General features: G+C 36.9%; 1 protein-coding gene across 6 annotated transcripts in view; it reads right to left on the minus strand.

Moving 5' to 3' along the window:
* Window positions 1-17811, minus strand: part of LOC129726139 (ankyrin repeat domain-containing protein 11) — an 88022-nt gene that overhangs the window by 10231 nt on the left and 59980 nt on the right. The gene's annotated exons all lie outside the window — the stretch shown is intronic.

The raw sequence follows: 17811 nt of genomic DNA on the forward strand, positions 1-17811 counted from the left end.
ACCACTCTCACCCTCAAAGGCCGAGCTATAAGACTCCCAATTCGTTTTGCGAGGATTCCTGCAGGCTTCATTCAGTAAACTATTCGCTACGTACTCAAATAAAATTTGGCTGTGATCCGATAGAGCAATTTCCTCTGAGACGTGCCCACGTCAATTGCAGAACTATACAATGTGAGATCATAAACATCTTCCTTAATTTCTTACCAGGATTTTTTACCTGCAGAAATAATTGAAACTAACTTAAACGAGATTAAATCCATTATTAAAAATTTCAAAAATATGAAAGCAGCTGGTGACGATGAGATCTTTAACACATTAATCAAACATCTTCTAAAGAGCACAATGGAATTTTTAGTCAAAATTATCAATAGATGTTTCAAAATTGCATATTTTCCCAAGTTATGGAAAATTGCAAAAGATAGTCCATTTTTAAAGCCAGATAGGAATCAAGCTGAGGTTTCAAGTTATCGACCAATCAGTTTGCTTTCTTCGATAAGTAACCTTTATGAGAGAATTATTCTTACAAAATGATGTCACATATCAATGAGAATTCAATTTTTGCAGAAAAACAGTTTGAAATTTCGCCATGGGTATTCCACTAATCATGAATTCCTCAGAGTTACTAATATAATACGAGTTAACAAATCTGAAGGTTATTCTACTAGAGCTGCTCTTTTAGCAGGCCCGGATTTGAGGGGGGGGGGGCAAAGGGGGCAAATGCCTCGGGCCTCCCGATTCCAGGGGCCCCCTCGTCCTGGGCCAACCTTTTTTTTTTCGCTCGTCACCTCCCAGAACGTTACCTCTAAATGTTTGAAGAAAAGCAGGCCTCACAAACAAATTTGCCCCGGGCCCCCCTTCGTCTAAATCCGGCCCTGTCTTTTAGGCATAGAAAAAGCATTCGACGGTGTTTGTGGCATGGAGGTTTGATTGCGAAATTGTCAACTTTTAATTATTTTATTTTTTTAATCAATTTTCAATCATCTTCAAGAATTATCTCACTGATCGAACTCTGCAGGTTGCCGAGCAGAGTTCAAAATATGATAGATTTCCTGTTAGAGCAAGTGTGTCTCAAGGTTCAGTCTTGGGTCCAACACATATACTTCAGATCTTCCTGATTTATCTTCAGGATGCACAAATTCATTGTTCTGCGAGGACACAAGCACTTCCATAAAAGGAAAAAGTTTTCGTGTTATATGTAGTCGAATGCAGAAAAGTTTATATATTTTTCTTTCTACTTGCAAGAGTGAAAAATCTCTCTCAATGCTTCTTAAACTCAATTGATATTTTTTTCCTCATAAGCCTAGGGCTTCTTCCCTCAAGCCAAACAATAATCAGGCTGTTAAAATGAATGATATTATTTTAATTTGGTCTGAAAAGGTCAATTTCTTGGGACTAAATTACGATGAAAAGCTTATTTTCAAAGAGCATATTGAGAGTATTTAAGAAATTTGCATCGAATAGTTCTAAACTTTGTTTAAAACACAAACTTTTGATTTGTAAACAAAATTTTAGACTAGCAATGCTTTATGCTGTACCGATCTGGTCAAGTTGTTGTTTAACAAGGAAGAAAACGCTTCAAAGGATTCAGAATAAAACTTTGAAAATGATTTTGAAGCGTCCTCCTTGGTTTGGTACACTCGAATTACTGGTGTTGAAACATTGGAAGCTATGTCAAATAAAATTATTACCAATTTTCGACATAAATCGTTCCAATCCTCAATTGCTACGATAAGCTCTCTTTATAACTAATAAGTTAACAATTAAGTTAGTTGTAAGTTTAATTCCCTTGTTTGACAAGTAGGTTTAAATCGCTACGAATGATAAACCCCAATTGTGAAAGCAAACAAATCCTTACAATTTAAATTACGAGTTTCTAATAGTGTTGTCAAATCACCATTTGCGATTGGCCCCACAAACTGATTGTTTACTAATATTTATTATAAGTACTTGAGCTACTAAGGCCGTTACAAATTTTATTTTCATTTTATGTCACACCGCCCCCCCCCGCCCTCTCCAAAAATCTTGAATATTGGAAGGGGTAGAAAAAAAAGCTCAAACCGTTTTGTTCATTTTATTGGTTTTCCGACAGCATAAATGCTTTATTTAGCAACAAACAAGTCCAGTGACAGCGAGAATGACGGCAAAAGGTAAGCGAAATTAATAATAAAGTGTTATTTTTCAACGTATGAAGAACGTATTGTATGAAGCATCATTTGGGTTCAAAACGAAAACACTATTTTCAAAACCTCAAAAAATGCTCTAAATTTGAATAGTACTTAACAAAAATAATGTTTTAACCAGTGTTCATGGACAAGCTAATTCGTACATTGCTAAATAACTTACTAAGAGAAAACATAGATTCTTGTAAATTCAAAGAGAAAACATAGATTCTTGTAGATTCTTGTAAATAATATAGGCCAATTTAAAACTTTTGTTATAAACCTTTCCAAACAAGCATAATGTTACTAAAGGTGTGACCGAAAGCAAAATCGTCCTTGTAGAACATTCCCACCTAACAAATTCACTACCGCAAAACTATCCTAGCGAAAACATGAAAAGTAATCATAAAACTTATGCAATAAAAATGGAGCTTTGTAAGAAATGCTGTGGCAACATTTCATTTTCTCTTGAATTCGTTTCGTTTTTTTCTGGGATACCTTCCCAGTAGCACAAACGCAATACGTGCTCTTTCACTGTTCCGTGGAATGATGATTTAAATAGCCATTTGAATCATCGTGACGAGATTCATTCCACCTCTTCAGACCACCCCTTCAGACCCAATCAGACTAGATTCATTTCGCTCTACCAACTGATTGATATAGATAGGGGAGCTGGCCAGCCCTCTCGCGTAATCACAATACAATCAAATGATCCTACGGTACGAGAGCCACGGAGCAATAAAATATGCACTGGTAATGGTACGGTGTATCGGCCTCTAGTACTGCAATCCACCGTTGATACCGTATTACACACGGTAACTTTAATCTAAAGAAACTGAGTACTCAACCGTCATCAATACAGAGGAGGTCACTTTGGAGCGCGCGACTCTCGCCTGCTGTTATAGTCTCCGTTCAAGTTTCTCCATTGGTGAACGGCAGCAATTCATGTCTTCGTCGCCGCGACTTCACATCAGCCGTGTCCAACGATGGCAGATTAACCGATGGTGGTGCACGATAAAATGTAGACCGCTTTAGAAAAAAAAAACTCCCAACACATGTTTCCACACGCGTTTTTACATTTTATTTCGTGATTCGAGGACTTAAGCAAAAAAAAAACGGGCAATCTTGAGACTATGGGTTAACAGGTAACAAGTCGCAATTATAACAAGAGAAAATCATTTATTTAGCTAAGCAAACTGAGCGATTCCACATTTATTCATGCACAAACATCCGCTGCTCTGACACCGCTGCTTGCCGTGTGTACCGTACAGATGCGTTCCTTCTTTGCTTCCTTCCGCCTTTCCTGGTGTGGCAACCACTTTTTTACTATGGTGTTTCCTGCGCTGCGACGGGAAACCACTTTCCGCCTCTTTCGGCTCAGTTTCAAGGCATATATTTTACCGATGATGTTTGTATATAGCGGCGGGAGCGTTGTTCGGGCGATAGTAGAATTGCTAGCAGCACTCGTGTAATAATTTTTTCTTCGAGGGTGTTACTGATTCAAATTAGCACTCTGAAAGCTGCGTTTTCTTGCTAATCTCTGACACTACCGTTTTGCCATGGCGGATTGTGATGGGGGGGAATCTGGTAAACTACTACTATGTCGCTGGAAATTGAGTAATGCAGCACAGCTACTAAGAGGGAAATAATTTTTCAGCGGTGCAGTTCACACAGGTCACAGTTGAACACGAAACAGCTCGGTTTTCCTTTTAATTGGAATAATTACAAACTGAGTATATTGGTACAGATAATGTTTTACATAATTGTAACGCTGTTAAGTATCAAATACTTGTTTATGGTGCTATGGTAAAAGTTACTTATATATTAACTAATATTTAGCTATTTAAATTTATATTAACTAATATTTACTCTAATTTTAAATTGATAGTTCTGTCACAAAAACAACACTGGTCAACACAGGTGCACTCCAAAAGCGCAAACCAGAAAAATGTAGGTAAGATTACAGCTATTCAACCAAGCCTGTGAATTTTGGTGTCCCTAGCCGTTACAGTATTTTCAGACACTTCAATAAGTTTCCTCGTAAACATAACGTTAAGGCGACAAACTTGGCGAGCAATTTTTTTACTACACTCTCACGTCAGTTGACAGCAGAATTCTTTTTAGGTTTCAAAATTGGAGTGATTTTGGCATTTTTCTATTTTGTAGGAAAATATGCTAACTCAAAGCATCTGTTATAAGGAAAGGTAATGAAGATTATAAATATTTTCAGAGCCAAAACGGCTTATTTGATCGGTGTGACGTCTTCGGCAAAAATATTGATAACAATTTCGTCTTTTCAGAAAAAATATATACTCTAAAAAATATTTTTTTTTGGAAAAAAAGTTGAAAGAAAAACTAAAAATTAATAACTAAAAAAGCTCATTTTTCAAAAATCTCTTTTTTTATAAAATCTACAAAAAAACCTAATCATTGCTGACTGTCCGATTATGGAGAAAAAGAAGACAGGAAAAAAAGGTTTCTTTATTTTTTACAGGTCATTTCCTTTTTGGAAAGACTAGATTATCATTATCTACAACTTTGCCAAAGACACTATGTCAGTCAAACAAACCGGTTTGGCTGCAAGAATTTTTCGGCTCTCCAGCAGCTCTAAGGGTAATTAAAAACATGTTTACAGTCAAAACGGTTTGTTTGATTTGCAAAGTGTCCCTGACAATGTTGTAGATAATAATTTTGTCCTTCCAAAACAGATATGCCCGGTGAAAAAATTTTTTTCTTGATTTCTCCATGATCGGACAGTCATCAATGTTTGGGTAATCAACATTGTAGTTTTTAAAAAAATCAGATTGTTAATATATGAACTTTTTTAGATAAATTATTTTTATTTTAACTTCAAAAAAATTTCAACAAAGCGGACATTTACTGCAGCATGGCTTGTTGTTGGTAGTCCATCTTCTCAGGAGTAAGACTACCATCTGCCGGGGTGAGATTGTGCCAAAAAAGAATACATTTTTGTTCCTTAGCTTTTAATGTACACATTTAGGCAATGAGTTTGATCCAAATCACGTCAATGCACCCTTAAATGTTTAGTTAACGACTGCCGCAGATATGGTTAAGTTACAATAAATTATAATTTTGCTAAAATTAAATGAACTTTGGCCTAATCTCACCCCTTCTATGGGGTGAGAATGTGCCAAAAACAAAAAGTTGAATTTCATACCTGTTAAATGAACAGTAGTGTATCTACGAATAATTCACATGAATAACATGATACAACAGTAAGTATAGGGATGACCATAAACAACGTGGACTATTAAGGGGCTGTAGGGGGTTGACCAGAAACTACGTTTCATATGAATTATAGAAAAATGCATGACTGGAACAAATCGATATCTGGAGTAACTAGTTATGAGAACATGGCTTATGGACAGTCTCTATACACATAGTGGCGTTTCCAGGTAGCTTAGAAAGGGAAAACATTAAGACATTAAGCCTGAGAAGACTTTCCGTTTCAATTATTATGTGACATTGACCACTATATATTTCATTGGAGATCTCAAAACCGCTGGAAACGTATCCACAACCCTCCTTCCTCACTTTAAAATTCATCAGTTTATATAGAATAGGTGTACAGAATTTTGTTACATTCCATAAGTAATTTACAATGACTGATACATTGTGAATTTCCATCTAACAGTTGTTAGCTTACTGTTCTCAAGCTTTTAGTCATTATTTCAAATAATACCAAAGCTAGACAACACACCCTATGTAAACAAAGCAAGTGTTCTGGTGTATACTGATATAATTTTGTCGTAAACGTGAATTCCGCAAACTGTACCGTTCATTATAGCTTGGCACAATCTCACCCCAAAAGGGCTCGAAAAATGTACAGTTTGGAAAAACATTATTTTCTGAGCCAATACAGGTTCAATGCATAATATTTCGTCAAAACATTGGAGGCGACATCCTAACGTACCAACTGAACAGTAAGTTGATGTGATTTTTTGATCGGGTTGGTTTGCCTGGGACATTTTGGGATAACGGTTTTTGCGCATGTTTTTCACCCTGTACTTTGAAATATTATTTAAGTGAAACAGTTCACTAATATTATTTATATTCCATTTGCAGTTGTGAATAAATATGTCACGTTTCATAAAGTATTGAATTTGAGGTATTAGGTTCTAGAAATCTCAAGTAATTTAACATACAAACATTCCCGTTTTGGCTTAATCTCACCCCCGTGGCTTAATCTCACCCCGGCAGACGGTACATAAATTTCAACTGGTTGAAATTTCTGCACTAAAAACGAAAGGGTTACGGTTTGAATTTGAAATATTGCCTGAACGGACACTAGCAGCACATTCCACGTGGACAGAAAAATCGTCGTTATAGACCCTCCCGTTCCCCCTCGTGAACAACCGTGAACATTGATAGAACCCCCCCTTTTTCTCTTTGTGCACGTAGATATTCTTTTTACAAAAAAAAAATGAAAAACGTTTGTTTTTTGGTTCATTTAGGGATTAGATATAAATAGAGACAGTGGTAATTCGCGGCAAAAAAGTTGAAAATTCGCGGGTGACAAAATAGGAATTATTTAAAATCCGCGGTAAATTCGCGGGAACCTTTTTCTTCAGGAAATACTAAAAAAAGTGATTTTGCTTTTGATAAAAACAAGAAAAAACTGTTTTATTTAATTTAATATACGGAAATTTAACCGTACGATTCATATTTATATGCATTACTGTCAGGATCCAAGTTATAAAGTTCTGAAAAACGTCCGTGATCCGAGTACCTACCAATTATTACACTGTCGAGTATATTTTAAAATGCTTGCTTGCATTTAGATCATCCTGCAACTCCGATTTTATGGCTGCACACTCTGGAGTTCTATCATGCAGGTCACCAATTGCCAAAATCTTTGCTTTTAGAGGATCTAGCAACCAAACCGCCAATTCAATCCAGGCTACCAAAATATTTCATTTTATTGTTTACGTAGGAAAAGGCCTCCCGTTGCCATCGAGGTGCCCATTGATCTTCAGGTTAGTCCGTGTTACTGCGGATTTGCATAACTTTCGCGGCATTTCGCGGGTTTTTGTAAATTTCGCGGCCAATGCTGGATTTCGCGGAATTCGCGGCTTCCGCAAAATCGCGATTTACCACTGTCCCTAGATATAAATAATGCCAGCAGAAGCATAACAAAAATAATTTCAAATTCAGCAGCTAAGACCAGAAAGCCATGAATGAAATGAATTTAGTCAAAATTTTGCCTCAAAGGGCTGAGAAACGCACCGGAAGAAATAGATTTCAAATCTTGCTGTAAATGGTTCCGAAGTTGGAAGAGAAAAAAATCAAAAATAATTTCCAATGTTACTTGAAATTTTTATTAAAAAAGAGCTGGAATGTTGATCACGTATTGGTTGATGCAAAAACTTCTTTTGAACTCAGCGAAGAAATCCAGATACTGGCAAACGCCTTTATAGTCTAGAAGAAACTAAGAGAAATATAATCACAATTTATGCTTTGAATGATTGATAACACTTCTAAGCGCTAGAAAGATAACACAATAGACTTCAAAATCTACTCTAAAATTACTGTTAGCAAAACCACAAAGTTGTAATCCAAACAGACGATAATCGAAACATACTTAAAAAAAATTGTGAAACCATGAAATGACCAAAACAAAAATAATTTGTAACAAAGTTGTAGACCGCTCGAAGAAATCAAATAAAAGATCAAGAACAAAAAGAATACAACAGTTAGTTCACTATGGCTGAAAGCTTCTGTAGAAGCTGGAAAAAGAAAAAATAAACATAAGAAAATACATAAGAACGTTTCGACAACCGAACTGACTGAAACCACAAAAAAAAATATTTTCACTTAAAGTTTAACAAGTTTTCAGACAAACAGGAAAATCCAAAAAATCAACGGCACCAGGAAAGGGCCAAAAACTACTATCAAAAATTAATCTCAAAAAACTTAAAAATGTCTCTAAAAGATAGAAAGAGAGCATACACAAGGAGGTCGCTTCCAAATAAAAGAAAAGACCAGAGGGGCCAAAGAAAAGACCAAAGGGGCCATCCACATTCCACGTGGACAGCTTAGAGGGATGGAGGGGGGGGGGGGGGGGTAGTAATGTTCACGATCCATACAATTTTTTTAGAATGTAGGGTAACGGAGGTATTTTGGCCCACATGCATATTTTGGACCACCCGGTAACATTTTACGCATTTTATCTGATAAATTCAGTTAATATTAGAAAACTATGCATACAACATTTAATAACACACCTAGGAATCATACTACACTATAGTTTTCGACGAAAAACTGGCTCTAGGTAGTGTTATTTTGGAATTAGTTCATACATATTCAAAGTTATGGCTGAATCAACCCAAAGTCAAGAGGAAGTGGTAATATACAAGTAAAGGTCCGGAAGCTATTGTAACAAATATGTATGCTTTTGAAACAATTCGTTGTTATATTGTTGTTGTAACATCAATAAAATGTCATAGAAACAGTTTGTATACTCTAACATGTTGGAAAAAGTTAAAAAGTGGTTAAACGCATGGCCGAAATATGTTCGCCTCTTTCTGAAGCAAACATATTTTGGCCATGCCAAGTTTTGACATCTCTTCGATTACCGTTCGACCGTTGCACGTGAACGAAGAAGCAGCTTGTGACAATTTACAGGTAATTACTTCTTAATTTAATACATTTAACGATATGAAATTGGTTGAGAATGCCTGTCAGACCGCTATAAGCCAAATCATTTCATTTTTAGATGCCTAAAATTTACAGAAATTCACAGCAGAAGGATATTCTCCTCAAACCCATTATTTTTGCTCTAAAAATACCGATGATGATCTTAAATATAATTAGTCCGAACTATTTCCATACACGTCTGTAGCTATAAAGGTGGGCCAACGTAAAAATTTGGTGGACCAAAATATGTTTTTAGTACTTTGTAGAAATTTTTATATTTCTAGGATATTTTTCGATATATTGCATTGTTGAACGGTGTATATTAAAATAGACACTTAGTTTTTAACAGTGGTATAATAGAGTAGGTCTCCCAGCTGGTCTCGAGGTACGATGCTGGCCTAACAAGCCAGTTGTCGTAGGTTCGAGTCTCGGCTCGGGAGAGACTGTTAGTGTTAGTAGGATCGTAGCGCTGGCCCCGCAATTGTCCTGTACACTTAACAGTTGGCTGCGAAGTCTGTGTATAATAAACAGAAGGTCGAGTTCCGAATCGGAATGTAGCACCAAGGCTTTGCTATAATAGAGTAGGTATTTATGTTAAAAATTGTGTTTGTTTTTAATGAACTGTGCGAACACTTCCCAAAGCTGGCCAAAATACCCCCGTTATCCTATATGAGCAGTTGTCCACGAAGGAAAAGAGAAGGGGGTCAAAATCGTTAAAAATCTGTCCACGTGGAATGTGGATGGTCCCAAAGTAGACATTGACTCCAAATTCAACTAAAAGTGGTTATATAGATTTATGACGAAACTTAAACCAAATTCAACTGTGAGCACAGTAGTGTCAGGCACTTCTGAATGAGTTAAAACAAAGTTTATGAAAAATGATTTCAAGTTGTTCTATAAAACCTCTTTTAACTAGAGAAAAAAAAATCCTAACTCTTGAAATGTTCTTAACATGTCCTCAACATGTCTGGATAATCTTAAAAAAAACGAAAAGACCACAAATAAAACGATTTCAAAAACATCTCTAATATAGCTGACAAAAAAACATAACATCCGTGGAATTTGCGTACCTTCTACCCCTCATAAGTTGTGAACGTGGAATGGGCCGTTGCACACTGTTTCCAAAGCTGCAACAACGTGATCGAAATTATTTTGACCCACAAACATTGATTTTATAACCGTAACGTCTTCAGCAAAGTTCTTCCATCAATTATTTTCCATGTTATAGAAGTTGCAATTCCATGATTAATCCACTTAACAGTGAGGAACGAATTTTACTTTTCTCATTTTGAGATATGAAAATCAATTTTGTTCAGCAAAGTTGTGGAAAATTTTAAAAGAAACAACTTTGTTGAAGACGACATACTTTTATTTATCTATTTTAATTGACTTTTGTGCAGTTTTCCACAGATTGCCTCTAAAAATCTTTTTTTTTTCTCTATTTAACTTTTTATAGTGATTTTCTACAGTTTTTCAATGTTCTGCAATATTGTTTTTCGAAGAATGTTTATTTTTATTTCACATATTTTTTTTTTGCTGTTGACGATTTTACTAGAATAATGCGCTAATTTACACTAATCACTTTTTACTCAAAAAATAATGATTTTGGAGTCGTAGTGCCTTCAGAAAGATGTTCTATTATTCATTCATCATTCTGTAGAAGCTCGATTTTTTTATTAATCTATCTAAAAGTGAGAAAGGACTTTTATTTTTCTCACTTTTGCATATAAAAATCCACTTTGCTGAATAAAGTTTTAGTACATTTTATAAAAAAACAACTTTGTCGAAGACACTATACTTTTATCTGCCATTTTGAATGAGCTATTGTGAAGTTTTCTTAAAAACGCCCCTAGAAATCACTTTTTAATATATCTTTTCATAGTGATTTTCTGAATGTTTTCAATGTTCAACAATGTTATTATTAACTTTAATAAAACACCAGTTCACCGAAGAACGATTATTTTTATCTCTTATAATTATCTAGTTATGATGGATTTTTATTAAAAAATGCACAAATATCTACACAGGAGACAGCGAGAGACAAATGCCTATATCTGGATTGAATAATGTTTCACTTATACTTTAAAAAAGAAATAGCAGGGGGGATCTATCTGTGAAGCATCGTGTAACCAACATATTCGGCAATATGGCGTTTGTTTTGGTTTTGGTTCTGTTTGGTCACGAAACTGATCGATGTGAAATTTTATAGAATTAAAACGTTTTTTATCAAAACTCGAGAAACCGCGGAAAACTTTCACGAATGTGTTGTGCAGTGATTTTTTCCCCCATTATTGTTCCTAGTTACAACGTCATGGACCAACAAACGTCATGGACCAACAAACGTCATGGTTTGTTTTGTTATAATAAACAATATTGTAGAACATTGAAAAATTGTAGAAAATCACTACTAAATGTTATATTAAAAAAATTGATTTTCAGTGGCAATCAATAGAAAACTTCACAAAAATCCATTTGAATAGGCACAGGTGTCTTTGTTGAACAAAGTAAATTTTTATATACAAAAATGAAAAAAGTAAAATTTGTTTCTCACTGTTTAGTGGATTAATCACAAAATTGAAACTTCTATAAAATGGAGAATAATTAATGGATTAACCTTCCTGAAGACACTACGCCTCATAAATCAATTTTTTGGGATCAAAATAATTTCGATTACGTTTTTGCAACTTTGGAAACAGTAAAAATGAACCCAGTAATTTCCCTGGTGTAACCCAGTCTCATTAAATTTCTTGTTTGCTTTTCGTATACTCAAAATTATTGGTTGAGGGCAAAACCAAGTAATTCTGTTGAACAATTATTAACGGCTGATTAAAAAGATTGACTGTTGAAAGCCTCGAGTTGTTGGTAAAATGCGACCGTACTGTCGTGAATGTGATTCATTACATTTTTAATTCATTAGTGTTTTTTTAAATAACCTCTTTTCAAATGTAACATGTCTATATCTGTTAGTTACTTGTTTAAGATAAAACAAACAATTTCTGACTGCTGAATTCAAACTTATCGAAAAATTATCTTTAAAGATTATCGTCAACTCTATGGCGTTTTTCTGGACTATTCTAGTAAATTTGAAGTTTGTGCACTGTGGCAAGACAAAGTTTCGAAATGATTTTAAAACTAACTTTTGTAATGAATAACTAACTTACAGTTGCGTAAATTTATCGAAATCATCGGGTCTAAAATTGTTGCCGCAGTCTAACCAGAAGCCTGCAAAACTTATTAAACACCTTCACCGGGTATTAACAAATATGAGACCATGAATATGACCTCCAACAGTCTCTAGATGACGTAGTGTGTTACATTTGATTGTACAATTATGTGCTAATCGGAATGTTATATTGCTAATATCAAACAAACGAAAAAAAAAAATGCATTACACTCACACGGCAACGCTGGTTCGAAAACACTGAAAAATAAAACTCAAACGGACACGAGCCAGGCCGTCCGCATCAACGAATTTCAGCAAACTACTATAATGCGGAGATCTTGTGGTCACGATCAAACGCATCAGGCAGTAAATGACATCGTCGGCTTGGTCCCCAAAAAAGGCAAAAAAATTATCATTCGAAGTACATGTGTACATAGGGTACACGACGGTATTCTGGTCCTTCAAACTGGAACCAAGCAATAAGCGAGCAATGTTTACAACGGAAAAACAAAACATTTGTAATTAAATTATACTTAATAATCATAACCAAGTCAATTTCCGCTTTCGTCGTGTGGAAATTAGGTCGTTCAATGATTCCTCCATTCATACCAGACGGATAGGAAGAAGATCATTTCCCTTACATCAAGCGGATTTGAGACGAGAGACAGACCTAGGTGGGGGGAAGGAACGAATCTTCGCGGGGTGGTCTTCGGTCGTATTCATCACAGCATTTTCCGCACACGTCATCAACCCATTCGTTGTTGTCTGCCGCTGGTTTAACAACTTGATGAGCAGCATTTTTACGCGTTCCTGGAGCAGTTTTATGCTACTCATTTCGTTTAACACTGTACCACAACCCGGTTTCACCCCGTCAGGGGCGTTTCTGCTTTACGACGATAACGCGACTGGGTACTAAAAACCGAATTACTGCTCAAATCATACACAGGAATCGAGTCATATTCCTCCTACTGAATCGGAATAATAGTTTTCTATGATAGCTCGAAAAACCAAAACCAACAGCAGTAAGATAAAATCCTGCTTTTAATTGAATTATTTCAAACAACGGTATTTGTTGTTGAAACACAGGAAGGAGCATGGTTGCCCACAGGCCTAGCATAATTGTAAAACCATTTACTAAACACGCTTGCCGTTCATTGCCACTTGACTGAATAAAAAGCGAAAACATGCTCTGTTCACCGATTTGGAAATACAACCATTTTATTATTATTCCGTCAATAACCGCAAGCTTTTATCGCGTCGCCATGAATGCATGATTGTCAAATCAAATAAAATAAAATGGAATGGAATGAAATCGAGAGCAGAATATATTTTTAGCTCGCTCCGAGGAAAAAGTATATAAAACAGAATAAGTGTTGAAAATCGATTGTTGTCGGGGCTGTCAGACGTGTAACCGGAGGGCGACTTTAATCACACCTTTGAGCTTTTTGACCGTGTGATTTATAGGGATGTGTTTTACAGCTCAACGATGGCCGCGCAAAAGCTGATAGATTCCTTGGAAAACCAAACGCAATGGTCACAATACAAAAAGCGTATGCACTGGTGCAGTAGTGGAGGTTTGTGAACTAGTTTCATATCGCTAGTGGCACTCTGGTTGAAGGCTTCATGCACGTAAGGTATTATAAGATTTATGGCCCTGTTCTTGCTGCTTTACGACACCCATGGCCTGAGTTAATACATATTGCCCTCTGCGATGCAAAGCGTCATATGAACGTTAATTACATTGTAATAAAAGCCAATACCAGCAACAATAGGCTATAAAATTGAACGTTTTCAATGCGCTGCATTGTGTGCTGGCGTTCCACACTAGAATCGATAGATAAGGCAGATGAAACATCAATCAAATTGTTACCTATTGTATTATTGGCTACAAACAATAGTGATAATATAGTGGGTGAAAGGGTTGTAACTTATAATCTTTTGATGTAAGTTATAGACTCATAGTGCTTTTTTAATGTATGTCTGAAGGGCACTAGGTCTAAGAGAGCCACTACGACCGTCTTGTTGATTATCATTAGTGGACAATATATAGCGTTAACTGTGTGAACAATGTGGACACGACAGTGAAATCAGATAGAGGATTTTTAGGATCGAATTCCGGTAGAAACCTCACTTAATTCATAAGTAACACATAACATTATAGATATACAATTACTTCCATGTGGTTCTCTAGATGTGTTAGTGAGATGTTATGATACACATAACGCTGGTCGACAAAAGCGAAAAAAAATTGCTGCCCTAATACTCGAAGTAGCTGCCCTAATAAGATTATAGCTTTTTAAACATTCCTGTGAATTTTTGTGCCCCTAGCCATTATTAAAATGCGTCAGCTTACGTGAGAGCATAGTAATTGCTCGCCGGGTTCGTCACTTCAACGTTGTTTACGAGAAAACTCCTTTAAGTCTCTGGGAAAATGTTAGTGGCACGAAAATTCACAGGATTGGCTAAAACCCTAGAATCATTCATTTTTTTCAAGTGTTGAGCTTGAGCCCACCGCAAGGTTACAGAGCGAATAGTTAGTCGAGGAAAAACCCAGCACGGGCAGAAATGCTGCAACAGCGTACGAGAGCGAACGTGGAACGACATCGACGAGCAAGGACCAGTCAAAACTTAGTTCTTCAAAAGAAGAAGCGCCAACAAGAGGAACATGGTACAGGTTAACGACACTCGAAAGTTCTACGAGAAGCTGCAGCTTAAGCCGATATGTGCAGGAGCTAGGACGGCAACCTACGAATTCTAGTTCCCGAACTCCTAAAGATATATCTCCCAGATGGTCTCGAGGTACGATGCTGGCCTAACAAGCCAGTCGTCGTAGCGCTAGCCCCGCAATTGTCCTGTACACTAAACAGTTCTTTTTGTTCTCGATTATTTTCCCTCGGTCTGCCGTTGGTGTCGGCTAGGATTGAATCTAGACTAATTGGGTTGGTTGTGAGAGAATCACGCCACCCCACAACCTATGTCGGCGTTGGGATTCGAACCCAGGCGTCGAGCGTGGTTTACGTTACCAGTCTTCAGTTGGCTGCGAAGTCTGTGAACAAATAAATAGAAGGTCAACCTTCGAATCGCAATGTAGCACCAAGGCTTTGCTTTTTTTTACCCCTGAAGATAGAGATGGAGATTGGCCGGCTGAACAACTTACCAGTGGGCTATTAAAATATGGTTGAGGAACGCTGACTGAAACCGTGGAATAACGAGTACCTACCCGAGAAGTAGATGGAATGTTTGGTTTCCCCAATCTACAAAAAAGGCGATAAGCTGAACTGCTGTAATTAGCGGGCAATCACTCTGCTGAATGCCGCCTCAAAGCAGTTTGTGGGGCACTACCTGGCGGGATTCATGAAAGCCGCGACACTACGGATCAGACGTTCGCAGTTCGGCATGTTATGCAAGGCCTTTACTGCCGTTCTACGCATATTTGTCCCATGTTCCAAATCATGCAAACGAGAAAAACGATGTTAAAGTTTTACAATACTTTTACGCATTGCGTCAATGTGGTAAATGCAATTATGGGCTTCTAACCAGTTTCACCTTGCAATAGACTCAATAAATTTAGTTGAAGGTTTTTCGATTTAACACTCTTTTCCATAAAAATACCCACTGGGACAATAAGCCGAGAAATTTGCCTTCCTATAGATAATTTCTACGCATATCAGTCCCAACACGTGCATTCGATGTTTCCCAATACCAAGTTCGTACTGGGAATACAGGGCTGCTTAATCTTTCAAAATGTTCACGCTAATCTTGTTGTCTTTATACGCAAGTAATGATAGATGAGATGAAAGTTTAGTCAATTGAATAAGTATCAGATGACTTACCATTACAAAGGGGAATTGTTTTTTTAGATTGCCCATCCCTATCATATTTGAACGTTGTTGGGCTTTCACCATTTTGGCAACACACAAAAGACAGTTCTCGCAACTTCCAATTAGTATGAATCTCATGCGTATATCTTGTTATATGCTCGAAAAGGAAAAGCATTCAGATTACAAACCAGCAAACATGGCTTAGGTATCCCTAACAAAGATATGAACGTACCGCATTTAAATAATCAAACAAAGTGGTTTTCGGTACCGAATTTCTGAAACCCGTAATGCACCGAACGTTGTTAGGAGAAGTCTGTAGTGCTCTGTAGCATTTCACAAGTGTTAAGTATAGGAATTAATGGTTAGTGGGATGAAATAGAATAGAAAAAATCTATTGGGACAAATAAGTGTAGAAAATCATCGATGGGACGAACAGACTTGGTATGGTTTTTCAAGATTTTCGGAACAAACAATGTTATTTTTAAAAGTTTTTCAAAAATATACGTGAAAATAGACTCATTGGTGATGAAAAATGAAAATCGACCAAAAGTAACATGGGACAACTATGCGTAGAACGGCAGTTTATGAAGATGGTGGATGCGCACTTTGGACTGAAGGCCCCGGCCGGACTGGTCGTTATTATATTATTGAAATACAAAACTTCCGCCATTGCTCCTGGAAGAGTGCGCCGAATCTTTGAAAATTCCGTTGTGAATTGTTAACTTCAATCTGCTCGGTCCATGAAGTGGTCACGCAATTGAGAATTCCCGTGACATTTTTATTCTGTGCTGCCTAGCAAAAATCTTTGGAGGAATAAACCACAACCTACTCTACCCTGCTTCCCTACCATTGATATCCGAGTGTCAACGCGGATTTGTGAAAAACGTTCTTTAGTTTCCTTCAACAGAAATCGAGAACAACCAACTATTTCGTCTTCTCCAAAGCATTTACACAATATTGCTGTAGCGGAATTCAATTATTTGGGTTTTCCGTTCTGGATTATGGATTGGCTGCGCGCCAATTTAGCAGAGCGAACTGCCTTCGTCAACGGTTCGCATTTCCGCATCTTTTCCATCGTATCTAGTATTCCACAAGGTATATAGAACGATATAGAAATAGATGAACTACAACGTTGGTGACTTAAAAACGGAATGGAATTCAACATCGATAAACGTAAATCCATTACATTTTCTCGCTGGCTAATCGGAATCGATTTTCTATTTGAGCTAAAACCTTGCAACGTGTTACCTCTATCCCAGATCTCATCGTTGGTGAAGAGCACATTTCCATCACTCTTGCTGAAGTGTTCGCAGCTCAAGGATTTATTCGACGTAAGGCCAACGACATCGCTCTCAAGGCGCTGTATTACTCGTTGGTTCATTGGAAGTATTTTAGAGCATACATGTGTGGTCGCCATTCATACTACAAAATCATTAGATTGAAGAGAATACACATAGCTTTATCCGATTTACCTTTCATTACTTGCATGATTCAGGAGGAAAAAAACCTCAAAAATACAGACAAAAAAAAATCACCAGCCAAGTTTCACTCGCGTTCGCTAATACAACATTTTACTCGCCTCGACAGTGACTGCTCGTGAGGCGAGTTGCTCGTCTTGTGCCCTATAACAAAACCCTATGGACAGGAAATCGCGCATACTTTGGATTACGGAGGTAGCTCCGATCGAGTAAAATTCGTCGTCGCACCAAGTTGATCATCTACGGGACACTGATCAGACCGGCAGTCCTCTACGACCATGAAATATGGACGCGGTTTTCGAGCGCAAGGTGTTGTGCACCATCCACGGTGTACTGCAGATTGAGAATGGAACGTAGAGGAGGCGAGTGAATCTCGAAGTGTAAGAGCTGTAAGAGTAAGAAGTGTAAGAAATTTTTCTCAAGTTACTGTAATGTATTCGCTAGATGATCATTATATTATTTGTTACGAACAATTTTTGTGTGAAATCAAATCAAAACTTTTGCGAATCGGAAGAACGCGATATGTATTTGAT

The sequence above is a fragment of the Wyeomyia smithii genome, chromosome 2 (genome assembly GCF_029784165.1).
Source record: "Wyeomyia smithii strain HCP4-BCI-WySm-NY-G18 chromosome 2, ASM2978416v1, whole genome shotgun sequence".
Classification (NCBI taxonomy): domain Eukaryota; kingdom Metazoa; phylum Arthropoda; class Insecta; order Diptera; family Culicidae; genus Wyeomyia; species Wyeomyia smithii.